Source organism: Ambystoma mexicanum, chromosome 9 (genome assembly GCF_040938575.1).
Source record: "Ambystoma mexicanum isolate Mex_15411 chromosome 9, UKY_AmexF1_1, whole genome shotgun sequence".
NCBI classification, from domain to species: Eukaryota; Metazoa; Chordata; class Amphibia; order Caudata; family Ambystomatidae; genus Ambystoma; species Ambystoma mexicanum.
The window spans coordinates 1,119,436,829-1,119,463,897 of NC_090931.1; the positions used below are offsets into that span (position 1 = coordinate 1,119,436,829).

The following is a 27,069-nucleotide window of genomic DNA, read 5'->3' on the forward strand; positions in this document are numbered from 1 at the left end:
TAGTAATGACCAGGTTCAATGATTGGATAAAGCTTCGGGAAGTGATTCGGCCAACCATTTTAGCACGTGTTGTATGTCCTCCACTTCCACTTTCTTTCCCTTAGGTACAGTCGGGCAGACAACTAGATCAGCTGAACCACTTGTTTCGCCGTTGTCGACACAGGGATCAGGATCATCCAAGTCTGCATCTATCTCCACGTCAACTGCCCATAGTTCGTCTCGATATTTCCTGATCAACTGTGCGGTTGAAAGTAACTTGCAATGCAGGGCAGATACACACAAATTCCGCTCCTTCAATGGCTCCACGAACTGGAAGTCATCAGATTGCAACACTCGCAGTTCAGGAACGGAGTATAGTCTGGTTAGGAGTTCTGACCGAGACAGCCATCTGCGACCGCCGTTATTGTAAAGGTTCTTGATCCGACATATCCTACTGAATGGAGTGCCCGAACCCTCCTCCGTTGGTTTGATAGGAGGCTGGATGATTTTAGCCTGAGTCAGCAGAGGCTGGGAAGATTTCTCCGGGGGCCCACATAGCCTTTCCTCTGTCAACTGAGCATCGACTTCAAGTTGTTCCCACTCTTCGTCCAGCACTTCTAGATCATCCAGGGTCAATGTACCTTTAGGCTCAGTCCCCTCATCCTCCCTTGCAGGCATTAGCGGCTCCTTCGACTGATCCTTGTTCTGATCTTGGTCTGTAATCAGCCAGCTAGTCAGGCAGCCACCTCCAATGCTGTTCCTTTTCTTAGCTCGGGCAGCCCTTTTCTTTGCTTTTTTTGAGCGGCCCCCGATTTTCACAAATTCTTCTACTGAGGGGCACACTGACAGTTTATTCCTATTTTGTTGAGCCTTCTTAGCCAGTTTGCGCTGTTTGCGAGAGTAAAAGACCATCTCGCTCTGGTCCTTGTTTACAGAGGCTTCTTTAATGGGCATAGCGTTTATCTCCTCAGCTATGCCAATTGCCTCCGCTAAGTTGATTTCTGCCTCATCTTCCACAGGATTTTCATAAGTCCGGGGAGTAGTCGGTGCGGTGGTATTGGCTAAGATGCGTCCGGTCATTTGGAGCAGAATTTTTAGGGCAAACTGAATAGAAGTTACAGAAGATTGTATCTCTGCTAGATCGTTTGCTCCAGGAAACGGGATAGATGGATCCACATCCTCATTGTCCGGGACGTCCTCCATTGATACCATTACTAAGTTAGGGGAGGCAGATAATCTGCCCCCCTGCTCAGAGTGACCCGAGATAATGACAGGAGAGGCCGCAGGATTCGTTCCCTGCGTCAGATCTTTATCATCCTGCCTCTTGGGTATCAGGGGGGTCATCCCACGTTGTATGCTCAGGCATAGATCAAGTAGAGAATTGTTATCGATATCATCGAAGTTAGTAGTACTCAAACAATCCCCCCCACCCCCACCAATGTATGTTGGTTCCTCTATAATCGTAGAATTAGTTTCAGGTATAGAGTTTGTGGGGAAGAAACCAGTAATCTTCCCTTGTCCTGGGAGGGTGGTCTTTTTGATCTTCTTCATGGCGATTTCCTTAGGACTGCCCATCTCCTCATTCCGCAATGCCTCTGCTTCTCGGGCTTTCGGCGTCTTCCGTAGATTATATTTATTTTGTGCTGTCTTTTGACCCGGAGGCATTTTAAGTTGTTAAAATGTGTAAATAATTAGAGGGAGGGTGGTAATGCTGTTTTTATGGAGCCACCTGTCTGTCACACCCCCAGGTAAAGTGCAAACTTAAACAGGAGGGGTTACGTAAAGAAGGGGGGGGGTCCAATGGGCCTCTTCCACTGGGGATACTGGAAGTACTACACACCCCACTTCCAGTTCCAGCACCACCCCAAGCAGAGTGAAAAAAAAAAAAAAAGAGAGAAAGGAGAATCAGCCGCCCCTCACCACAAAGACTTAATGTCTCCCCTGCACCACAGGTGCAGCTTACTGTAATGCGCCAGAGGGGGGAGCAGGGACACAATAGGCACCAATAGGTACCAGATAGACCGACCGCTGAACTTCCTTAAGTTCAGCGGTCCCAGCCACGACGCCCGTGCCTTCCTCCCGTGCTCCCGCCTCCTCGACACGGCTCCCGGGAGGAGCACGGGCTCGCGACACCCGCCTCGGGGTTTATGCGTGGTTTTACGCGCGGGCCGACCACCGATCACCACTGGTAGCCCCCCTGTGGCTCCTTACTCGCAGCGTGTACTTGCCTCGCCGACCAGGTTCCCCAGTCCCCCGGCAGCATGCAGGTCGCTCCAACGGCGATCAGACGCCCAGCGCCCAGCGCCCAGCTTCCCCACAGCACTCTGAGGGCTGGCAGACTCGAGTGCTGGAGGACTAGAGGAAAGAACCTCTCAACGGCCGGCAGACAGTCAAGCCGCACCGCGATAACAATCTCTCTCCAAGTCAGTCAGAGGATTGGGCGGCCGCTTCCGACTGCATTCTAAAGCATCAGTGACTATGGCCCGTTCAGTTGTTTCGCTTTAAGATAAGCCTGACTGCTCAGTCATACTACCAATTTGTGTAGTACAATACTATATAAAGAGGTGGGTTACCTAATACTAAGAAATATGTGTTGTGTAGTCCCACACGAGTTGTACAAATCAATAATGTTGTGTTTTTAGATGCTGGCTTCCTTCCACTTGTAATTGCAGTAATAATAGTAATTATTGTTATGAAGTCTAATGGTAGTCTGTTGATTGACCTTGGAATAACTGAGAGCTGAACTAGCCCTGTCAGAGTTCAAGACTGTTTTGTGGGTTGAACACAGATCTACGAGGTGAATGCTTAGCTTGCTGAGCTATCTTACCAGTTTGTTCAAATTATGCAATTATTTGTGTATACATCATAGAAATTATACATATACCTAAAGAAATTGCTTCATCTGCCTTTAAACGTTTCGTGCATATTTAGCAATTCCATTGACTCGGAATTTTTCATGCCCAGTGTTGTCTGCTCTTAGGGGAGTTTTTCTGAAGTTCTACTTGATAGTAAGACGTTAACAAGCTATCCCAGTGGTTTGTAGATTCCCCAACTCTTAGTATCAGTCTGTACTAACTCTGGACCTTGGTAGAGTTGCAGAGCAGTCTGGCTTATCTTAAGAGGAACATGTGAGTTGTAGGTAAGTAAATATAGCAAGTAAAGCGCATCATAGAAACACTTACACAAAAATGTATATTAAAATATATATTTATTATATTTACACAAGTCACTGTTAAATACTTAGTACAATAAACCATCACACATGGATACTAGAAGGCTTAACCAATGTTGCAGACCCTACTAAAGGACTTGTTAAAGGGACACCAGCAGCAGCTTAAGTTGACGGTAAGAGGGGTTGCCCAGCACACCTCTAGGTGCACTCCAATGCTCTGGAGCGACTTTCTGTAATCAGCTTAGCAATACCCTTTTCCCCACAGTACCTTAGGTTAGAAGAACATATTCGGCCTGGATGCTTCGCAATGTTGCTGCTCTGGACCCGACCTCTGGATTCCTTGGTCTGATGACTGAAGGCCGGACAATGGATGCGATCTCTCAGCAGCAGTCTCAAGGGAGGACCTGGGGCACGACTTTCAACAACTTCTTGGTTCATTCTATGGTTTTGGTACCATTTCTGCAGCACCAACAAAGTATGTGAGTCGACTCGGTCAATCTTCTTCACTTCCTGCAGCCCTGCACTCTGATGAGAGGGTCTGGGCAAGTTGGATCGGATCTCTGGAGTTTCCCTGAGAGCTCAGCAAAGATTTGGACGGATTCGGCCTCTCCACAACGATGTACTTGAAATGGGCAGGAGGTCTCCTGGTATTGGGGTTCTGCAGCTCTGGAAACTTACAGGACCTCAGGAGATGGTTCAATTCAAAGTTCGTCTTGGGACTAGTTGTTCCCACCAGCCAAAGGGAAGGAGTCATCCTCATCGGAGCTCCTCTGTCGCACAGAAAATGGGGCCAAGACAGCAGTGGTCACTTCACTGTCTTACAAAGGGTCTGCAGGCATCTCTCATGGTCTTCTTCAGTTACTTTAGCTTCCAGTGGTCGGCTTGCTTTTCACTTCAGGAGCCTCACCCGACAGTTCCAGCACACACTCCTCTGCAATCTCTCTCAGCAATTTACAGAAAGGGGCGTTTTGCTGTCAAATCAGGACAGCCAGACCCACAGTGGGAGCTCGTTCTATTCAGGCACTCTGGCAGACAAAGGACAAGGGGGTAGAAAACTCCTCCCCCTCTTCCTGCCTGCCAGACACTCTGGAGTCTAGGCAGGGACACCCAAGGGTTCCTGCCAAAGGCAAAACACACTCACAGGCCTCCCCCTCCTAGAATGGTAGAAGGCTGACCAAGAACAACCATGCTAGTAATGGTGAAACAAAAGGGGGGGGGGGCAAAGTTGGTACTTGGGTGCTCCTATTGTGCACTACTGCGGCTATGAACATAGCCTGCCGTATAGAAATTACACAACAATAATAATAATTTAGCATTTATATAGCGCTACAAATCTTCAGGCATCGGAGCGCTTTTTGTAGAACATGTTCACTGCCACCAGCCATAAATGCGAGATTGTCTGTGATTAAGAAGTCACAGGAGCAGAGAGAAGGGGGATACTAGGTATCCCATTGGCACTCCGCATAAGGTGGTGTGTGCCAATCTCTGACTATAAAGTTTCGGAAGAGAGACTAAGTATCTCTCTATCCTAAGAACTGTAGTTACTTGAGGGTAACAAAAAGAATCTCAAAGGAGGACCCTAAGGGTCCCCAGCAACACTGCCCATAAGGAGCTGTGTGCTGCAATAGTAAAATACAGATGCCTTTAAGAGCTATGGAGTAGACAAGACTCCATAATACAGGTAGAATACAAAGAATAGAGTTCCAAAAGAGAGAGCCAACAGGAATGTATGGAGTGAAAAAAGGCACCGCTCATTCAGGATTTAAAGAAACTTGTCCAGACGCCCAGCAAAAAGTGCTGGGGGTCTCACTAGGAGACGGGATGAAGCATAAAAAATAATTAATATCCCGAACTACTGCCCTATCATTTTCCCATTTATGAAATGGGGACTTGATAATGTACAAGGTTAATAAATACTGGTAGTTCTGCACTCATGAGATCCCTAATACCTGTCTGGATCCTTGCTGTTTCTTTCTAGGTAGCAGGGGCAAACTCCCTGCATTTCCCAGTTGTTGAGGCTGGTGAATTGAAAACACCCCAGAACTCTGGTTGTAGCTTCTATCAATGTGCTCCCTCTCCAGTCCTTACATAACTAATTTAACCATTTGTATGCACAATGGAAGCTGTACAGATTGGCAAATATTCAGTAAACTCCATCCATCCAAAGGTACTAACAGGAAACCGCCAGAAGAAGTTACCTTTTTTTTTTTACTCTTGTGATCTCCCTTGAATTTTTCCCATACTCTTTTCACTTCCTTTGTTTGCCTCCACTCATATTTTCTAAGGTTGTTCAGTATTCCTCCCAGTATAGGCCTGCTTGCAGCAGACATTTTCTCATCAGTGATTTGCATATCCAAACGGGTGATGAGATGTGCAGAGTGTGGCAGGGAGGCATGCAGTGTGGCGGGGAGGTGTGCAGTGTGTGGCCGGCATGTTTGCATAGTTTGGTTGGCGAGCTGGATAGGTTTTTCCAAATCGGCAGTGCATGGCAGAGTACAATGCAATTGAGTGACACTGGGATCTGCAGTTGTGTGGCAGAGGTGTCTGGTGCATGATGAAGGGGTGTCAAGTTGCATTACAAAGAGTGGTATGCAGTGTGTGTGTATGGGGTGTTGTAAAGGGGTGTTCAGAATAAGCATGAGGGGTGTTGCAAGGGTGTTGAAGAAGAGAGCAAACATAGGGCGGCATTTTGGTCGCTATCAATCTTTATTTGAGAAAAAAAGGAACCTCTCTATCCCTATATCTAAGAGGGGTTTCCCTGCATCAAACGAATACTAAAGGATATGTCAGAATGTCAGGCAAAATTAAACTCTGCTGTCCTGTGTTACAACCTACTTCTATCCCTTACACTACAACTAAAGAATAATATAATCCAACAGAAAGTTCTTTCTCCAGGAGAATGACTCTGTTCTCCTGGTATATGGGGGGTGTTCACAGAATATCCACTTGCAAACGGATGCCAGGGGTACTGACTCCCTTCCCCTGGCTCGTTAGTTCCAACACCTTGTACACCCAACTTTCTGGACCAGGAGAATGGCTCCCTTCCCCTGGTATTAGTCTGCACTCTTCAATATAGTTTGCAACAAGGCCAGGGGGAATGACCCCCTTCCCTGGGCGTCTCGTCAGTGTACTTGAAAGGATTCAGTTCCCCCACCAGAAGGACAACTCCCTTCTCATGGTGTTTGATTTCGTTTTCAAGGTGAGGTGTCTCTTGGCACACTCTCAATATATCAGCATCAGCAAAGTCCCAAGTCCTTCTCTGGATCCCAGTGGACTTAGCTCTGCCTCTGCGATGAGAAAGATTTCCTTGGATGCCTGTTCCAGTGGCGTTAGGGCCCCTGACCCTTCCCTGATCATCAGTGGGCTTCTCTATGCCACTGCTGTGAGGATAGATTCCTCCAATGCTTGTTTCAGTTATGTTGGCGTCCCAGACCCTTTTCTGGTGGTCAGTGGGCCTATTTCTGCCACTGATAAAAGGATGCACTCCTCAGATGCATTCTTTGCTCTGATTTGGGTCCTGGACCTTTGATGGCCCCCTGATAGGCTTTACGCTTGCCCCGGCATGAAGCAGAGAGCTCTCTACTCCCTCCACCTCACTACCAGTCCGTCTGTGCTTCCCGTTAACTTTTGGGACTTGCTTGCATGATGCCAGTCTCGCCAGGGACTGGGTTATGTGGCGAATCCGTTTGTCGTCCCTTCTCCCGTGAGGGAGAACCCTTCTCATGTGGCGAGTATGGTGCGGCCAAAGTCCAATAGTCCCCATGGGGGTGGGACACCATAGGAGGATCACATGGGGATGGATGGCCCTTGTGGGATGAGGACAACCACACGGGGGAGACATGGTATGACCACAACCCTATAGCACCTCCAGCGCCCTCTTACCCTATGGTGAGAAAAAGTATGAACTACCCATGTGAACTCACTTACAACATAGGGATGAAGAACACCACACCTGTGATCCAGCAAAGGATAGTCATAATTGGTACTGAGGTGAAGAAGATGCACAGAATACTGAGGATCACCCCGCGGAACCAAAGTGAGCAAACCAAACTATCAATGATAGCCGACTCTGGCTATGAAATTAAGAGAAGAAGGACTTTCAAAAGCGGTCAGCCCTCCCTGTAGCTGCGAGACGAAGCCTGGTGTAGGAGAGCAGGCAGAAGCAGAACAGGACGTCCAAAAGGGCGAAGCAGTGTCATTAGCCGGGACGAGAGGACCACTTGGCAGCAAGGTGGACAGAATCTCCCAACATACCTAAGCCCTGTGGAGTGTGACAAGATCAAACAGCACTGGCAGGCAGGAGGAGAGGGTTGCAGAACCGCCGCTGCCCGAGTGAAGCCCAAGACAGCCACTGAGGCCCTGCGACTGAGTGCAGAAACCTAGGAGGAACCGGAACCTTTGCGGACCAGATGACGGCAGAACCTGGTCTGGGGCGCTGAAAGTGTGGCACCAAGTTTTTTGCAAGTATGGACATGCACTAAAGCTTGGCAGGGGAGTGAACCAAACATATCAGAAAAAAGCTTAAAGCAGAAGTGCAAGTCTGGGATCCGCACCCATACGGCGAAGAGATGCTCAACGTTTATAGTCGCAGTACCTGGGAGAAGGGTGCACCAGGTTGTCTGTGTACGTAAGGAATAAGCAATGAGAGCACTGCCATTGTCAAAGTTGTCCAGACATTTATCTTCCTAGTCACAGCAACTGTTAGAGAAGTGAGCCAGGTTGGCTGTGAGAAAAGGTGGAAGGAAAGGGGAGAATTCTCTCTGGTGTTTTGGTGAGTACTAATGCCAGCCAAGAGAAGGGGAATATTCTCTTGATGCCTCTAAGAGGTATAAAGGGAACAAGGGGAGAGGATGCAAACCCGCTTGTTGTTTGTGAATCTTCTGAATAGCCAAGAGGAAGGAGATACTCTCTGCGCAGTGTGAGGAGCCGACAACCTTATACGGCATGGTTGGATATCCTTTTGCATGTTTATTTTGCACCATTTGGAAATTTAAGTTGTGAACTGAAACAGAAGAACAAGTTACTTACCCCTTGTAACAGTCTTTCGACTGGATGTTCCTCCCACGTATTCCTCATCTTTGATATTCGTATCTCGCCAGATTTAATGCTTCAGAAAAAATGTTTCTCGGCAGAGGGCGCTGTGTACGATGTCGTGGCGTCTATGTCCTTCAAGGGCTGCCGTCGAGTGTGGATGCCACCAGCAGTATAAATAGCTTGTCCCGCGGCCATTGACTTCAGTTCTGTTTTTTTGTTCCCATTAATCGAGGAACTAACCAGGCGTACCCCAGACCGCAATCTCTCAGGCAACACAGAGTGTAGTTCGCGTAAATTGTACTTTGGCATAGGCTGGTAGGGACGATGAGGAATACCTGGGAGGAACATCCAAATCGAAAGAACGTTACCAGTGGTAAGTAACTTGTTCTTCGAATAGATTGTGTCCTCCCACGTATTCTTCATCTTTGATAGACTCCCAAAGCGATGACGGTTTGGAGGAGGGAGTACTATTTAAATTAATCGAGAATGGAATGAAGGACTGCCTTAGCAAAAATACCTCCTTGAGTGGAAGAGGAGTCCAAGCAATAATGCTTAACAAATGTATGAATGGACGCCCAAGTAGCCGCTGAGCAGATCTCAATTATAGGGGCATCCCTCTGAAGAGCCGTGGACGTTGCCATGCCCCTCGTGGAATGAGCTTGTAGCCCTTCCGGTGGGTCCTTTCCCGCAAGTTTATAGCATTCTCCAATAGCCAGTGAGATCCACCGGGATATGGTTTTAGTTACTGCAAGGCCCTATTTAGGGCTGGTATATCACCCATAAAGTTGATCATCATGGTGAAATGTTGCCATTCCTGCAATGCAAAAGCTTGGAGCCCTTTTTCGGTCCAGCCTATGCAGCCTCTCTTCCTCCTTGCCCAAATGAGGAGGAGGGTAGAAAGTTGGTAGGGTTATCTTCTGCAACAAACGGAAGTCAGAGACTACTTTCGGCAGGAATGATGGTTTTACTCTGTGGACAACATTATCCTTATAAAACGTAGTATGAGGAGGATTGCATGAAAGAGCCTGAAACTCACTTACCCTGCGGGCTGATGTTAATGCTACAAGAAGTGCAGCTTTCAGAGTTAAGAGCCTTAACGGGCAGGAATGTAAAGGCAGGAAAGGGATACAAGTTAGAAATGTTAACACAAGGTTTAATTCCCAAGCAGGGACATTAAATGGGACTGGAGGGTGCACATTAGTGAGTCCCTTCAGAAATTGAACAATTAAAGGTATTTTGAAATAGGAGACCTCTTCAGAGGAGCGCTTAAAAATGGAAAGCATCGCCAGGTATCCTTTTATAGTTCTGATCTGGAGCCCCAGATTAGCCATATGCAACAGGAAAGAAAGCACCATAGGAGTGGCACACTGAAAAGGATCCACATTCTTGCCCTTGAACCAGTTACTGAATTTATTCCAACAACACCGATACAAGGATTTGGTTACTGGCCTTCTGGCCGAAAGCAAAATCTCCATTACGTCATCCGGGAGGTCCCAATCCTTGTATCTCAGCCCCTCAGAAACCATGGGTGAAGGCTGAGTATCTTCACCTCTGGATGGCGAACTCGACCTTCCTCTTGCGAGAGAAGATCCTCTCTTTGTGGAAGACTTATTGGAGGGCAGATGGACATGTCCAGAAGGTTCAGATACCACGTCCTCTTGGCCCAATCAGGAAAATGGTTTTCCCAAACTCTCTCTATCTCCTGATGACGGGGACTGGAGGAAACACGTACAGAAGTGGAAATTCCCAGTCCACCACGAACTGGTCTCGTAGAGCTCCTCTTGGGTGAAATTCCCTTGAGCAATACAGCTCACACTTCCGGTTGGTACCGGTCGTAAACAGATCCACTCTAGGGGTTCCCCAAGGGGTGAAGATATTTGAAGGACTTCCTGAACTAGTTCCCACTCGTGGGATACTGTGCTCTGCCTGCTCAGAGCGTCCGCCACCGTGTTTTGCTCTCCGGCTAGGTGCACTGCAGACAGAGCGATTCCTTCTTGTATTGCTCAGAACCAGAGCTGCATTGCCTCTCTGCACAGTGGTAATGACCCTACACTTCCTCTCTTGTTGAGGTAATACATGGCCAGTGTGTTGTCCGTCATTATCCGGGCATTATTTCCCCATACAGAGGGCAGAAAGGCCTTCAGTGCTAGTCTGATTGCCCTCAGCTCCAAAAGGTTGATGTGTAGTTTGGACTCCGATGGAGAGCAACAACCTCTGATAGTCAGTTCGTTGGTGTGGGCTCCCCACCCTGTGAGTGAGGCGTCAGTCACTACTGTTATCTATGGCCATGGTTGCCAAAAAGATTCTCCCTTGAGAATGTTGTCTTTGCAAGCCCACCATAGAAGATCCTGAGCAATTCTGCTCGAAACTTGCAGTTGATCTGACATATTCCCTGAGAATTGGGACCACTGAGTCCTGAGGGCCATTGAAGGGATCTCGTTCTCAATCTGGCCTCTGGGACCACAAAAATGCAGCATGCTATGAGGCCGAGCCACCTCAGAAAATCAAAGGCCCGCAGATGCTGGGCATTCTGGAATTTTGTTACCATCTGCTGAATGTGCTGAGTTCCCACCTCGGGAGGCGAGGCTTTCCCTGAGGAAGTATCCAAAAACGCTACGATGAATTGGAGTCTTTGGAATGGTATCATATGAGATTTCTTGTAATTGAGGGAGAAGCCCAGTCAGTGTAGGGAGTGGCAGGTGATACTGAGATTTTCCTGGGCTTGCTCGGGTGAACGAGCCCTGATCAGCCAATCGTCCATGTAGGGGTAGACCTGAATCCCACCCCTCTTCTGAGACTCGCTGACACTACCACCATTAGCTTGGTGAAAACCCTCGGGCGGAGGGCAGCCCGAATGGCAGAATTCAAAAATCACAATGAGAACCGCGAACCGCAGGTACTTACTGTGCTTGAGATGGATTGGCACATGAAAGTAAGCATCTTGAAGGTCCAATGATACCAATCAGTCTTGTAGTTGGAGAGCCTGAAGGAACTGAGAAAGGGAACCTTCTTGAACTTGTCCTTCCTGAGAAACTTGTTCAAGTTTCTTAAATCCAAGATGGGTCTCAATCCTCCGTCGTCCTTGGGAATGAGAAAGTAGGGGGAATTCCAACCCTTGTTCCTCTCTGTTACAGGTACATGTTTATTGCACCTTTCTCTAGCAGGGTTAACATTTCCTGCACAAGGTGCAGGTCTGGAATGTTGACAGAGTTGGTTCTCGGTGGATGATCTTGAGGCCTTCTTTGAAAAGGAAGGCAGTAACCCTGGACTACTGCTACTAGTGCCCAAGCATCTGAAGTAATGCCCCGCCATTCGTTCAGATGGTAAGAGATTCTGCCTCCCACCGGAGTCTTGTGGGTCAAGTCCTCAGAGTGGCTTAGAAGCGGCTGCAGCAGCGGCTGAGGGTAAAGATGCTGCTGCTTGGTCTGATTTAGCACCCCTTCCTCGTTCACCACGAGGGAATCTTCTTTGCCCCCTTTGTCCGGCCTGTCCTCTTCCTCTATCAACTGAGGAATAGAAACGAAAAGAACCACCCCTCCAGGAAGATGAGCCCAAATAGGGTTGTTGAGGTTGTTGAATGGAGGCGCTAAGGGACTTAGCTGCCGCCTTAGAGGTCTGCAGCTTCTCTAAACTCTCATCCACTTTGCTGGCGAACAACCTGGAGCCGTTGAAGGGCATGTTGAGCAGTCTGGCCTGCATGTACCGTGCAAACCCTGACTTTCTCAACCACGCAAACCTGTGCAGTATGGTGCTTGCAGCCATGGATCTGCTGATGCTGTCAGCAGTATCCACTCGTGACTGGAGACACTCTCCCATTGCCTCCTTTCCATCCTTTACTATAGACGTGAAGCCGTCTCTTTCCTTGCCTTCCGGGATGTGATCAGCCTCCATGGCAACACAGTCCCACAAGGTATAAGAAAATCTAGCCAAGGTACAGGTGACGTTAGTAGACTTCAAGTACATGCTGCCCGATGTGACAACCTTGCAGGCCCATGCATCAAACCTTCTTGTTGTCTCTATCCGGGGGTATAGAGGGATAGGCAGATTGTTTGGTTGAAGTGGTAGCCTGAACTACTAAACTCTCAGGCGTAGGGTGTTTGGTGAGGTAGTCTGGATCGCTGCTAGAGGGTCTATACTTCCTAAAGAAGTTTCTGTTCACAGCAGACCTAGATTCGGGAGCTTCCCAATTGGCCACGACCTTCCTCTGAAGGGCCTTATGGAAGGGCAAGATTGGGTCCATCTGAGGTCCTGTGTCTAGGATGTCCATCATGTCATTCTGCTCATATTCCGGGGAAGCCCTACTCCACCCCATATATTCTGTGACCCTGTTCATGAGGTTTCTGTAACTAGAATCAGCATGTTCTGAAAACTCCAGCTCTGGTGAAGTGTCAAGTCCACTAGCAGACTGGATGGAGTGACAGAGGTCTTTCATCCTCGACTCTGGGTCAATGAGCTCTTCAGGTACATTTTGAGTGCCAAACTGCTGCCCAAATGGAGACGTTTCCTCATCAGAAGCCATTTGCTCCTCATAAATTGAGGACATGGACTTAAAGACTTTTTTCGGCACATGCCTAAAGGTTTTTTCCTGAGCCGTTATGGGCTTCGATGAGATCGAAGATTACGTCGACGATGTCGAAGACGGCTTCGAAAAAGGGGTCGATTTATTAGGAATCGCCTTCGACTTTGGCGTTGAAGCGCTAAGCGCCAATGGCGTCAACAAAATTGCATAAGGCCTCAACGATTTGTGTTTTTTTTTTATGGTATCGGGGACGGACTTGGTTCTCAAGTCAATACCTTTTGAAGCCTTTTCATCAGGTTGAGTATCTAGACGTACAACTGGCTTACTACTCGGCCTTGCCGATGTAGCCTTTGACTTCCCTGAGTCATCCGGAGGAGTGAGCGGGTCATGGCTATTTCTTATTGCGTGATTCTTTTGAGGCCGCATTCTCAAAAATCTGCATCATTTCCACTCTAAAGGCATCCCATTTATGTGGGGAATCCGACCTTGTCGGGCACCTGATTACCTCAGTAAAGGAATCCGATGAAGAAGAGGGAGACCTATGGCGTCTCTTCTTCGTCTTCTTCAATGAAGAAGACAAAGACTTCCTCGATCGACTCCTCGACCGGGACCTCTTCGATCTTTTACGCCGAGTGGAGTCTCTAGACTCCCCAGACTTCTTTTCCTTCTTCGAAGTAAACTTCGAAGCCTCCCTCCCCACCGCCAGTTTACCTCTGCGTTCCCGGAAAGCTTTTTCTGTCGTGGACTGACAGGATCCGCAGTCATCTATATGGTGCCCGGAGCCCAGACACCAAAGGCAGACCTGTTGAGGATTGATTGACATCTTCGACCCGCAGTCGTAACATTTTTTTAAATCCCGACTTTGGGGTTGCCGGGTAGAAGATGAAGACATTTCTTGACAGAAAAAAAAGTGCGGTTGGTACTCGAAGCGAATGCTTTCGGAAAAACTGAACTGAAGCCAACGTGTGCAGTACAAGCTATTTATACTGCTGGTGATGTCGACACTTGACGGCAGCCCTCGAGGGACATCGATGCCACAACATCGTGCACAGCGCCCTCTGCCGAGATTTTTTTTCCGAAGCAGCAAAGCTGGCGAGATACGAATATCAAAGATGAGGAATACATGGGAGGACACAATCCATTCGAACTGTGAGTTTCATATTACGAAGAAGATTTTCCCATTCTCTTTGTGAAGGCTGGAAATAGGTTTTGATACAATGGTAGACATGATTTCATTGGGACATCCTGACAGACTCCTTAGATTATTATTTTGAGGCAGGGGAACCCCTCTTAGACTTAGGACCAGGAAGGCATTTCACCAACACCCTTTTATTTAATAGTCAGAAATGAGAGACGGACACTAAAGTTGAAGTTTTCTCAAGGTTTGCCATATTTATTGAAATTAAATAGGGGTTAGATAAACACCTATCTGTCCCTATCCTAGCAAGAATGTTCCTAGCTAGCAACCTACAAACTAAAGAAAACAACCTTGTGTCCATATGTACCTGACCCTCACACTAATATACACAACCAAAATACATAAGGCAAATGTGTTTGCTTTCAGTTCACCCAACAAATATGAACGTTTAAACTACTGATTCCCACAAAGCAATTTTAATCTTTCTTTATCTTTATAACATTTGTATAGCGCAGCTATGGACCCAAGGGCGTGAGGGCGCTACAAGACAAAAACAACACAAGAATACAAGAACATAAAGCAGAGTATCCAGAAGAGTATGGGGAGTCTCAGTAAGGAGAATTACTTACATGATAGCTAATTAAAAAGGTAGGTCTTCAACCTTTTAAGAAAAGTCTCTATTGACTCAATGCTTCTCATCTCCAAAGGGAGAGCATTCCAGATCTTAGGACTGGCGGCAAAGAAGGCTGAATTGGCCACCTTAGTGGTTCGGCACTTTGGAACAAGTATCAGGTGTTGATTGTTCGATCTTAAAACTCTGGTATTTGATCTCCTAGGGAGGAGCTGTTGTAGGTAGTCTTGCATTTGCCCTGACCACATTTATGAATTATTGTCAAAGTCCTAAATACGATTCTGGACTCCACAGGGAGCCAGTGAAGAGCACGTCTTGCCGGCGTGACATGTTCTCTGTGCTTGAGCTTCATAACAACTCTGATTGCACCATTTTGGCAAACTTGGAGTTTGTTACAATCCATTTGGTCCAAACCAATTAGCTGGCTTGAGCAATAATCAATTTTAGATCCTATTATTGCTCTGGCAATCGTTTCTGCATTTTCCTCAGATAAAAGGGGCTTGGGTGAGCTAATAACTTTATGAAGTAAGCACATGAGGAGACCAGGCTACTAACATGTTGTTTCATGGATAGTCGCTGGTCAAAGGTAACACCAAGCGTTTTTACTTTTTTTAGTGGAATGATAGTTTCTTCTCCCAACTGAAAACTATCATAACTTGGGCCACGTTTATTCAATATATTTGAGGAACCAATAACAAGAAGTTCCGTTTTGGATTTGTTTAGGGCAAATTTGTTATGAACCATCCAGGTTTCAATAATAGTGAAGATCTTTTTGATGGCTAGTTCATACAAGCTATGTGAGCCAGACAGCGGGATGACACATTGAGTGTCATCCGCGTAGTTGGTAAATATAACGTTCTCATGGTCTAACCTGGCAAACAGAGGGGCTGTAAAAATATTATAGAAACAGGGAGAAGTGCAAGCTCCCTGGGGCACTCCACAAGATAGCGTAATAGGTTCAGATTCAGCCGTGCCACAGAATACTCTGCTGTTACGATTTTTAAGAAATGATGAAACCCACTTTGTTGCAAGGGGAGAGAAATTTGCGACTTGATACAACCTCGTGGACATGATGGATAAGTCCAGCATCTTAAGTAGAGAAGCTTTGTTTTGGTCCATACGGGACAGCAGAATGGACTTGAGTTCCAATAGGGCGTTTTCCGTTCCGAAGCCAACCCGGAACCCAGACTGATGATCGTGAAGTATGGGGTTTATTTTGAGATGTTCTGAGATTTGAATGTAGGCCACACGATCGAGAATCTTGAGTAGGAAGGCAGTATCAGTGTTAGGCCTATAGTTACTTGGCAAATCAACTGGAAGTCTTGGCTTCTTTAGAATAGGCATCACCCAGGATTTTTAAAGATCTTGGGGTACAATGTTAGAGGTCATAGAAGCATTAATGAACTTACAAATTGATTTGATTACGGTGGGAGGGCATGTTTTTATTATCATAGTGGTATGAATATCATCCTTACTTTTAGTAGGCTTAAGTTGTCTAATAATGACTATCAACTCCTCTTCCGTAATAGATGAGAAGTTAAAAACTGGAATGAGTGGGGGATCTCTGGAAGGACCGCTGTACAGGTTTATGCACTTCACAGAATAATTTATTACTTTTTTCCGCAATATTTGCTTTAATAATATTCAGCTTTTCATGCATGGCATGTATCCGGGGTTTGATTCCCTTCCCCTGAATGGGTTCAGGAATACCTTTTGAAAGGGTTTAGTTTCAACCATGTTCTATTCAGTTCAATGGAGAAAAGGTCTTGCCCTCTATCTTTAAAAAAAAAAATCAAGCACACGCCTCTTTCACAAAACACTTGTTCAAAAATCAAAGTAACTGTTTCTTTCATAAAGTATTTTTCCACAAGATGTAAAGTGGTTTATAGGCATATAAAAGTCATTCTTTTCATGGAGTACATTTGTCAGGATAGCACAGCTAATGTATTTTGCCAAATAATAGTTTGTCAGGATGATGAATTAAAAGTAAATATTTCCTTTCCAAAACAATCTTTAACACAACCAGGTCTCCTTATTTTAAAGCAACTGTTCCTTTCCTGGTTTACTCGCTTGCCAGGATTAACTTCTATTTCACACAACTTTGTTCCTTTTGCTAGTGGCAATGTTTGTTCCAGTTTATGAGAAGATTTGTACAAAGTTTTTCTGTCTTTATAGCCTTTTGCTGGTGGCATTGCGGGTTACAGGTTTCTCCACAATGATAGGTCTCGAAAGGAGAATCACACCCTCTTTGCTCTTTTAACCCTTCTTTAGAGACTCTTGGCTAGTGGCAATGTGGGTTATAGATTTCCCCAAACTGATATTTCATTAGAGGAGAATTTCGCCCTTCTGCTATACTTGTTTGGTATTCAAAGTCTGCTTTTTGGTTCAGTTGACACCTTTGGAGCAACCCAGGGTTACCTTTGCTGTTAGGCCAATCCACTGGCTCTTCCTGGCGCCTCTGTTATCTGGTCATGCAGTCACAGTGCGGTGTTAATGCAGTCGGGACTTTCAAACACTGTCGAGCCCTCCTCCAGCTACCGGTCAACCTTCTACCTCTCCACCGGTAAGGTTGCTGCTGTTCAGGGTGATCGTGCCGTTGACAGCTCTTCTGCGGCTGTCTTCATCTGCATGCCACATTTCTGGAGCTCTCCTGGCTGTGTCAGGGTCTTCTGACACTTCGGTTCTTTGCAGCGGCCCATCGCCACTTGGGAATACCTCCTCCCTTCAGCTGGGCTTCCTTCTGCGCCTCTTTATTCTTCCAAGATTCCGCTTCCCACTCTGTGTTCTTTGCAGCACCTCACAAGTTCTCCTTCAACTCCTGCTTCTCTCACCTGTGGGCAAGTTCCAGCTTCAAATGTCCTGCTTGGTTGATGAAAATGACCTCTAGACCGCATGTTCTTCTTGGCAGCACCTGTGATCATTAGCAACTGTGTTCCTTGTTCTCGCCCCAGTACCATAGTCCTTATAGGTAGTGATGTGCCTAATAGTTTTAGGGTTTCCAAGACTGTTTTGTTTCAACTGGTTATTAAACTGAATGTTATCATAACTAGGTGATGTTATGTAAATGGATTTACATCACTTGGTGGGTTCCACTTCACAATATGCCATCACTATTTCAGGGGAAATGTAAGAATCGTGGGTTAGTGTATTTACCACTTTCCGTCGATATGGGTCCCCTTCCACATGATCCTTCCTCATAATATCGTCCCCAGCGTCAGCCAGCGGCTGCCTTCACCTGGCCTCATGAGAGGAGGCCAATACTGGGGTCTGTGATGATTTCACTGGATTCATCAGACAACAAACATGCCACCAGAATGCTGATCTCTTCTACAATGTTACAGGTTAGTCTCCTTCCCGCAGCCATCTGCTTCGATACTGCTTCTGCAACCATTCCACGTGTTGTGGCTCCTTTCAGTGTTGGCACCATTGGAGGACTGCGCAGTCCACCTCCTCCTGGAGGTCATGCCACTGCCTCGCCTGTTTTAAGCTGGGCTCAGTCCTGCCAACGCAAGGCCTGTCATGGCTTCCCTCAGCCCCTCACCAGCATCCTCTGTAGAGCCCTCTCCTTGTGTCAAGTCGGGTTCTCTGCAGAGGAAGTAAGACATTCCACTTTTATAGGGCTTACTGCACCCAAGCATAATGCCAACACCTGTTGTCAATAGTTACTTGTTACACCTCCCTCCTCTGAGCCACCTCATCTCAGTATTAGCACAGTCAGTAATCCTCATATTTTCTGTGCTCTTGTTCATCCTAGTATTTCTGTCTTGGCTGTACCCCAGGTACTACAGAATACATTGGTCTACTCTCAATATAGTGTTTTGAAATGGAGGGGGCTAAGGAATGTGGGGTGGGATGTTATTCAACGGGCTGTACCCCAGGTGGGTGCCCTTATCCCCAGAGGGGTAGTCCCTCTCCATGAGGTCCTCTTGCATTAAACTACACTTAGGGGGACTATTGGGTAGTGGCCGCACTTCCCCAGCCTCATGGGAAAGGGCCCCCCGCCCCCGGGAGAAGTGACAATACCTGGTGAATTGTTAGTCCGCATAGAGAAGCAGAAGGTCCTCAAAATGTACCTGAGCAGAACTTAAATGAGGGTGGTGTGCTGAGCATAGCATTGGGTCTTCAAAGAAAGGCTACGTTTGTGGTGCAAATCCGGACCGGCAGCTATCTGGTGGAGAGCATGCAGGGTGTCGCTGAGGACACAGAATATCGGACTGAGGGGCTGAAGACCATTTCAATGAGGGCAATAGCGTGCATAGCATGGATGAAGGTATGCACAATGTAGCTGATGTGTAGACAGTATCTAAGGGTGTGCAGAGTAGTCCTTGGCCTTAAGTGTGCATTACTTGCTGAAAGTGTCTAGAGCTTCACGGAAAGTGCAGAGCTCTTACAAATTGAGGTTTCAGGTGCTACTTGGTTTTCCAGTAAATTCATATACATTTTTTGCAGTGCTGTATGTGTAAAAACCTAAAGGGCATCTGTTATTCTAGCTTGGGGTCACCTTAGCTTCACTATTTGTTTTTAAAAGAAACACTTTTAGTTTTCAGGGTTTTCCTTGTCACCAAAATGTACCTTCTAGTGAAAAGAAAGCCCGAAGCATTCACCTTTCAATGGCGCCCCCTGCTCTGCCTTTTTTTAGGTGCCATTAAAGTAACGTGTACCTCTCCAGTATTTTCCTTGTATGCACTTGTAACATTCTGGTAACTTTTTTGTGTGGTTACAAAAGGTCCAGTCAGTGAACTGATCCATGAAAATGTATATTAGGTTTCCGATGCTTGTGAATCTGCCTAGAATCACATGCTGTGTTTATAGTCCGACATCTAGTGGCAACAGTGGAGTATTGCATCTTGTCTTTCAAGGATCGAAAGGGGACGTCGGCATGGGCGTGCTTGTAACACTATCCGTAACGTGACGTGTAGTGTATCCGAAATCCCTCACACGTCGAGGTCCCTCAGATTGTTTTTTTCTGCCCAGCTAGCTGGTTGCCTTATGCAGAGCTCTTACAAATTGCTAAATTATATTCTTTCCAGACCTCTGGTCGTTTATATATAATTTGTCCCCTCGTCAACGATCACTTCTCAACCACCATCAACGACAGTGAAAGAACAGACTTCGACGGCTGGTGCTCCGGTCGACGCTGTCGACCACATGGCTGGGCCTTCTGGCCAACATCTACAGTAGGGAGAGTGGGCTCCAGGGGTCTCTTTCTTTATCAAGAATGTCTTTCCTGCTCCCTTTTCTTTGTCCCTTTTGGTTTTGCCGTTGCTTTAATACACCTGAGCTATGGACATGACACCATTTAAATGTTGCCCTTCCTGTAAGGGCAAGTACCCCTGGAAGGACACGCACCGGAGGTGCAATAATTGTCTCCCTCTCGATCACCATGAGGCGTCCTGTCGATCTTGTCATCTCTTGCATTGTAGGACGATCAAGGAGCGTCGAGTTAAGCGGTGGGCAGCCTATGCCATGATGCAGGCGGAGGGTAGCTCCCCCATCGCCGCAGGAGCCGAGAGTGATGAGGAGGTAAGCAACGGCCGTGGCTCCGATACGGATGCTATTGACCTCTCATCGGAGCGATCGCGCTCCGAACTGTCCATCCACAGCCCCACCAGGCGGGACGATAGTTCTGCTATGGGGAATGTACACCCCGGAGACAGGGACGCACCCGCTAATCATAAAAGGAAGCACACAACCCCCAGTACTGCTTCAACGGATTCGTCAAAGTGGTCTAAGACGCCAACAGGTACACCAAGTTCCTCCATAGCATCCGCCGATCCATGCAGTCGGCAGCCCTCCCCACAACCGCGTAAGCGGAATGCTTCCAGACACTCTGCAGATAAGGGCGCCTGCACCAAAAGTCACAAGGCCGTCGAGACGCCTCCTAAGAGCGTGCTGATGCATAAGGTTCAGGCTCCGTCGAAATCTACGGCGAGGCCGCTTCAACAGCCTAAACCCCTCCCAGAAGCAGTGAACATCCGTGAGAGTCTCTCAAATATTGTTTCGGTGGCCAGAAAACCCAAGGACAAGTCGAAAGACACATCCACATGCCGGGAAAGACAGGATGAATATTCTGAGAGTCCACAGCCCTTATCCAGTACTCTCTCAGAAAAATCTCGACGTTCTAGGCAGGTAGATCCTCAGGAGGAGCCCTCCCCCACCATGGACTCTTTATGGACCAGGGGAAAATTTGAAGACTGAATGAATAGGCTTGCAAAAGGTGTGGACTTCCCTGAAAGGTTCACACCCAAAAGGCCTAGTGAAGAAGACCTTTAACCCTCAGTGGCCAAATTCCAGAGAACCTCGGGCCCTCTTCATGAGGAGGTCTTTGACCTGACAGAACCAGAGGAAGTTCCTCTTGACCCCTATTTGCAAGAAGATGATCCCTTTGAGGATCCAATTGACCAGGCCCCAGTTTGGGGGGAGGAGCCACCAGTGGACCACCCGTCATGGCTGTCACCTACGCCGACCACGATCCTGATATCCATCCTCTTCACCCCTGCGTCAGGCATCTCCTATAGATGATCAGATGGCATTTAATGTCATTCTGAAAAAAGCAGCCAAACATTTCCAGATAGCCACGCAAGAGGCAGTGCAAGACTCGGATTTTGTAGAGGATATTCTAAAGGAGAAGCCTCCTGCCAGCCAGGCTATCCCTTTACTTAACTCAATTAACAGGCGCATCGCCCCTTCCTTACTAGCAACTTCACAGAACTGGGCTGTGAATCCACAGGTGGAGAAATTGCCCCTCCCTCTTGTAGTCACTACAACAAGGAAGAGGGCAGGGGTACCCTTGGCCACAGGTGTGGCACCACCGGACAAGGAATGCAAAAAATTGTATGTCCTAGGGAAGCGAATTACTAATGTGGCAGCATATTCCACCTGGATTGCCAACAATACCACGCTGTTTGCCAGCTATTCGGATGTTCAATGGAACCTGCAGCAGGTCCCTGAACCAGTGCGTTCTCGTCTGCTCACAATCATATCAGAGGGTAAGTAAGTAAACCATAACATCTTAAAAAACACCTTAGATGCTGCAGGGACAGCAGGGAGAACCCTGGCCCAGGGTACCCTTTTCAAACGTCACACCTGGTTGAAGAACTCGGGGTTCAAGCCGGAGACACAAGCGTCTCTCATCAACAAACCGGTGGAGGATTCTAACCTGTTTGGAAAGGCTTTTGATGAGGCACTAGAAACTGCCAAGAAAAAAGAAAAGACTTTGTAATCTTTGAATCAAATCACTCAAAAGCCCTTTCAACAGAGACGGGGGGGGGGGTGGAGTTCTCGCTGCTCCTTTCGCTGCTCCTTTCGCAGACAGTCCTATTCTCGTTCCCCGCATAACCAATACAATACGGGTAACGCATGGTCCTCAAGACAAGGGTCTGCTGCCTCAAATCAGTATCCCTCTAGAGGACAACGCCGTGGGAAAGGAAGGGGTCGCAATGCCACCCCTAGAGGCTCCCCGGCCTCCAGTCAGAAATGACTCACAGATCCGGGTCCCCTCCCATGTTTCCCCAGTCGGGGGACGTATAACCTCTTTCTTACATGCATGGGAGGGGATAACCACAGACCAGTGGGTGCTCAAGACCGTCACCCACGGTTATTGCATCGAGTTCAGCCGGCCACCTCGATTCAGACCACCAAAGTACAGGCGTCTAACACCGGAACACATCAGTATCCTGCTGCAAGAGGTCCAGATCCTGCAGGAAAAGGGTACAATCGAAGTCGTCCCCGTTCTACGGGTAAACAAGGGTATTTATTCAATGTAGTTCCTTGTACCCAAACAGGGTCTCACCATGCGCCCTGTGCTAGACTTGCGCCCAGCGAACAAATTTGTCAAACCACAAAAGTTTTGGATAGTAACGCTGCAAGAGGTAATCTCTCTGCCAACGCAAGGGAATTACATGGCAACATTGGAGATGAAAGATGCATGCTTTCATATTTCATTGTTCCCAGCACACAGGAAATAACTAAGATACATGATAGAAGACAAACACTATCAATTCAAGGTCCTCCTTTTCGGCATTGCCTCAGCCCCAAGAGTATTTACAAAGGTACTGGCAGTTGCAGCAGCTCACCTGCGCAGGCAATTCATCCCAGTATATATTTACCTCAACAACTGGCTCATAACAGGGGATTCCTACGGAACATGCCTGTCAAACACCCAAAAGACGATAGACCTACTCTTCAGCCTGGGATTCTCCATAAACGAGAAGAAATCCAGCCTGGACCCCAGCCAAGTCGAGCAATTTTTGGGGGCCTTAATTCGGACAGAAGACGGCCTTGTCTTCCCCTCCAACGAGAGGGTTCAAAACATGCTGTTTCAGAACCCTCAGTATGTAGCCGGTTGAGAGGTGATGGTACGCAAGGCCATGCGACTGCTAGGAATGATGGCGTCCAGCATATCCTTGGTCCCTCATGCACGTTTGCGCATGCGCCCCATGCAAGAGTGGCTCAACAGCCAGTGGTGTGAGGCCAGCGGACAATGGGACTATCTAGTGGTTGTCTTGGCAGCCCTCGGTTTCTCTCTGCAGTGGTGGTCGAGGGAAAACCTCTTGAAAGGGAAGACCTTCACTACCCCCGCGGTAGAAGCCACTCTCACAACGGACGCATCTCTCATGGGGTGGGGGGGCTCACCTCTGTCCGGTCCTGAAGCTGCTGAGCCCCCACAATCCCCCAGAGCTGTGCAGTCAACTATTGAAATAAAAAAGCAGAAATCTTAACAACTCCAAGGGAAAGGGGGAAGTGGAGAAAACAACAAAAGACACAGGTCACTCTTCTTGTTGTCGAGAACCTGCAGAGGATAAAACAAATTACGTTAAAATCTCATTAACTTATTACTTTTCTCCCACTAACCCCCTTAAGATTTTAGAAATACCTGTATAGCCTCCCTGAAGAGCTGGAAGGCTTGTATTGTAATTGCTTCAGAATGGATTGATGAAAACTGAAGAAAACTTCTGAATGCAATTATACTGAGGTTTTGCTTTCCATGACTCTCTCACTTAAAGTTCATGAAATTATACTGAAATTAGTTCAAGTTGCAAGTTCCTTAAAAACCTAGTATTTCACACTTGCTTTAACCATTAACCTTTGCTTCTTCAACCAAGAAAGGATGCTGCTGTTAAAACATATTACTTAGAATGCTCTCAATCTCAGTTTCATGTCTAGTGTATTGAAACTAAACAGTTACTTTGTGAAAGAAGATTAAAGGAAAAAAACGTCTTCTTATGAAGAGCCTTTTGAATGTTTCCTCTCATATGTTACAAAGTCACTGTCTCTTTGCTTTCATATTTTCTGCGCATGCGTGTAGAAACAACTCTTCTCATGAACTCTTCTACGCATGCGTATTGGAAGAGACGGTTTATTTTTACTATTTGAATCTGCGCAAGACTTATGAAAACTGCTGTTCTTTTATATTTACTGAATTTGCGCCAAGATATTTAAACATTAATCACCCACTCAAATATCAACGGCGATTGGTTGCGATCACTCGATGCCGTAAACACTAGTTCATTGGGATTGCGCAATATTAAATTGTCCATTTCACTACTTCTCCGCACATGCTCAGATAACTCTCCTCATCTGAGCATGCGCGAGCAAACAGTAACGAACCTAAATCAACACGACATGCGTATTTACTGAAATGAACACTTATTGAATCACAGTATGTACATGAAAGCATCTGAGTTCACTAATACATAGCGTATAGTCAGAATGCGCTCTCCATTTCAGAGCATGCGCAAGTGAATAACATTAAAACTAAAAACTTAGTTCTATCGCCGCTATGCGCATCACTTGAAGGATTTACTTAAAACCTCTATTCATGAGGTAAGAAACTGTTACTGATCTTCTGATCCTATTCAGATTACAGTTGCTTCAAATTTCAGTTTTTACAAGTAATGAAATTACTTTCAATTGATGTAAAGCCAGGATGCAATGTCTTTTGCAAGTATCTAATTACCTAACTAATTACCTAAAAGTTATAACAAGCTGAAAGCGCTTTGAAAGGTTACTTCTTAACTTGACTTGTATAAAATTAATTCCAATTAACAGATTGACTGTCTTTAAAGATTGACTTGAGCGCTGCGCTCCCACCAAAACACTGCATGCCTTGTCCCACGAAGATCAAACAGTCAGTGAACTACAGGCCCTTTCAATTTTAGACCCCACTGTCGCAGTTCACAGGGATAAGGTGGTTCTGCACACTCACCCACGGTTTGTGCCCAAATACATTTCAAAGTTCCACATGAACCAGTCAGTAGAACTACCCACATTCTTCCAGAACCCCACTAACGTGGCGGAAAGAAGCCTACACACACTGGATGTGCGCAGGGCAGTCATGTACTATCTGGAAAGAACTAAACCACTAAGAAAAACAAACAAGTTTTTCGTTTCAGTGGCGGCTGATAGAGAAGGGGACCATGTCTCTAAATCGACCATCTCAAGGTGGATTGCCAATTGCATCACACTCTGCTACACTCTTGCCAAGAGAGATCTTCTCTTTAAGCCTAGAGCACACTCTACTCGGGACACTGGGGCTTCCATAGCATTCATTGCAAATGTTCCTCTCGGGTCCACTTGCAAAGCGGCAACCTGGAGTTCTGTACACACCTTTACAAAACAAAGGCACTCACTCTAGGTCTGATTCTCAGGTTTGACAAGCAGTACTAAGACATCTTTTCACTACTGAACCTTCTCACATCCCACCACCAACTCTGGGTACTGCTCGCTAGTCTATGCACAGCATGTGATTCTAAGCAAATTCACAAGCATCAAAGACATGCACTGCTTAACGTAAGAGCATTTCTGATGGTTGTATCTGCTTAGATTCACATGCGCCCCCCCTCCTCCCTGCTCGGATGGAAGGAACATAGACATCTTACTACTTCGTCTCTCTTTCTGTACTCACTCACGATGGTCACAAGGCTCCCTCACGGCATGAAAAATACAATCAGAGGGACCTCGACGTGTGAGGGATTTTAAGTACACTACACATCATGTTAGGGATAGTATTACAGTCATGCCCATATGGACGAGTCACCTTTCGATCCTCGAAAGAAATGTCATACTCCGCGGTTACCAATAGATGTCAGACTATATGTACGGCATGTGAATCTAAGCAGGTACAACCATCAGTAATGCAGGTCATATTATGTTTTGTTATGTTATCGGTACTTATATAGCGCACCGTCACCAACGGAATTGGTCCCCAGGCGCTCTGGTGGATCTGTAAACGAGAAGGTGGGATGGGTTAGTGAGGTAAAGCGGGAGTAGGACAGTGAGAGGAGTGGTGTACTGTTGGCAGCTTCAACTCGGAAGACACCGGGTGCTGAGCCTTGGTGCGAGTATTGGATCGGTGTCCGTCCGGGTATGCTGTTGGTGCGGCTTATGTGTTGTTGCAGTATGGTGAAGTGCGTGCGGCTTGTTGTGCGAGAGATGGTTGTGTGAGTTTTTTAAGTATGCAGAGAGTTTGAGGTTATATCGGTTAGTGGGTTATGTGACATTAACATGCAAGCATTCGCAGTTCTGTCTAAGTGTGGCACTTGCTGACCTACATAATTCAGTCAGAGTGTGGCACTCACCAGTCCTCACAATACCATCCAGATACGGCACAGGCCAGTTCCCAGAACTCCATCCAAGTGCGGGACATGCTAACATTCTCATTTCCCTTTAAGTGTAGTGCTTGGTAATCTTCATAATTCCGTCTAGATGTGGCACTCGCTATCCTTCACAATATTGTCCAGATGTGAAGCAGTGCGAAGCTAGGAAATCCGCGTAAGTTTGGTACATGCTAACAATCGAGTTCCGTCTAGGTGTGGCACATGCTAACATTCACAATCCTGTCTAGATACGGCGCAGGCTAATGTTCTCAATTCTAAGTGTGGCACATGCTGACATTCACAATCCTGTCTAAATATGGCGCAGGCTAATGTTCTCAAATTCTAAGTGTGGCACATTCTAACATAGAAGTGAGGCAAATCTAGGAGTTCTAACTAGGTGTGGCGCATGCCATCATTTAACATTTCAATTGGAGTTCTATCAAGTGTGGTGTATGCTAAGCCTTCCTAATTCCATCCAAGTATGCAGATGCTGACATTTACAAACCTATCCAGATGCGACACAGGCTAGCGTCCCCACTGCCCTACAGGTGTGACACTTGTTAACATTGACTAGTATGTTAGGATGCAGTGCAAGGCAACATTTCAAACACTGTCATGGTTGAAATCCGGCTGGTGGTCACACAACTTTCTAAGTATGCATGGGCTAAGTCTATGGCAGTCTATGTTATGGGAAGATAAGGTAAGGTAGAATGGCAGGGGCTTTCTGGTGTATAGTAATTGCTCTACACCGCACCCATGCCACACTTACAGTTTTTGTTGGTGTCTGTTACACCTGCAGACACTTTCTGGAGCCGCCTCTGTTGGAGCCGCCCTTTGCCTTGGGGCCCTTAGCCGCAGGGGCTGCCGGGCAGAGGGCTGCCCTGGGAGGGTTGGTTATGGGATGAGGGTGATCCAATCACTGCCCGTGGGCGGGATGGGAGGCGGGCTGGAGGGGGAGAATCCAGGAAATGGTGGCCGGGGCACATGGGGGTTCCAAAA

The 27,069-nt window shown here is 46.9% G+C and overlaps 1 protein-coding gene across 3 annotated transcripts in view; it reads left to right on the plus strand.

Moving 5' to 3' along the window:
• The window catches only part of NMI (N-myc and STAT interactor), a 471,986-nt gene that overhangs the window by 222,746 nt on the left and 222,171 nt on the right, over nucleotides 1-27,069 (plus strand). The gene's annotated exons all lie outside the window — the stretch shown is intronic.